Source organism: Sinocyclocheilus grahami, unplaced genomic scaffold, assembly GCF_001515645.1.
Source record: "Sinocyclocheilus grahami isolate Dianchi unplaced genomic scaffold, SAMN03320097.WGS_v1.1 scaffold135794.1, whole genome shotgun sequence".
NCBI classification, from domain to species: Eukaryota; Metazoa; Chordata; class Actinopteri; order Cypriniformes; family Cyprinidae; genus Sinocyclocheilus; species Sinocyclocheilus grahami.
This window is the reverse complement of record NW_015534092.1, coordinates 1-397: the sequence shown is the minus strand read 5'-3', so window position 1 is coordinate 397 and position 397 is coordinate 1. Positions and strand designations below refer to the sequence as shown.

The following is a 397-nucleotide window of genomic DNA, read 5'->3' as shown; positions in this document are numbered from 1 at the left end:
CTCTGGACTTTGAATCCAGCGATCTACATTCAAGTTTCTTTGGAAACTGCATGCTTTCAAGTTTCCTTGGAACCTGCGTGCTTTCTTGCAGCAGGAAAATAAAAAAGTTAGGTGGACGTGTTAGCGAGCCTGTAAATGATTTAGTCTTTGTGGCCCAGTGAGCAACAGTGGCTCCTGTCAAGGTTCCATGGTGTAATGGTTAGCACTCTGGACTCTGAATCCAGTGATCCGAGTTCAAATCTTGGTGGGACCTGCTTTTGTCACCAACGTGCGCAAGAACCGGTCCAAAAAACTTTTCGGCTGCAGTGAGCCCCAAAAGTTCACGTAGGGAGCTTTGCTTCGTAGCGTCAACGCACAGTTTGTCTCTTTAGGGAAGTGAGCATAAAAGGAAAGTACC

General features: G+C 46.6%; 1 non-coding gene across 1 annotated transcript; it reads left to right on the top strand.

The window, feature by feature from the left end:
- Positions 1–181: 181 nt before the first annotated feature.
- On the top strand, positions 182–253 carry trnaq-cug (transfer RNA glutamine (anticodon CUG)). Its single transcript has one exon. It is a non-coding gene; the product is annotated as a tRNA-Gln (tRNA).
- Positions 254–397: the final 144 nt, after the last annotated feature.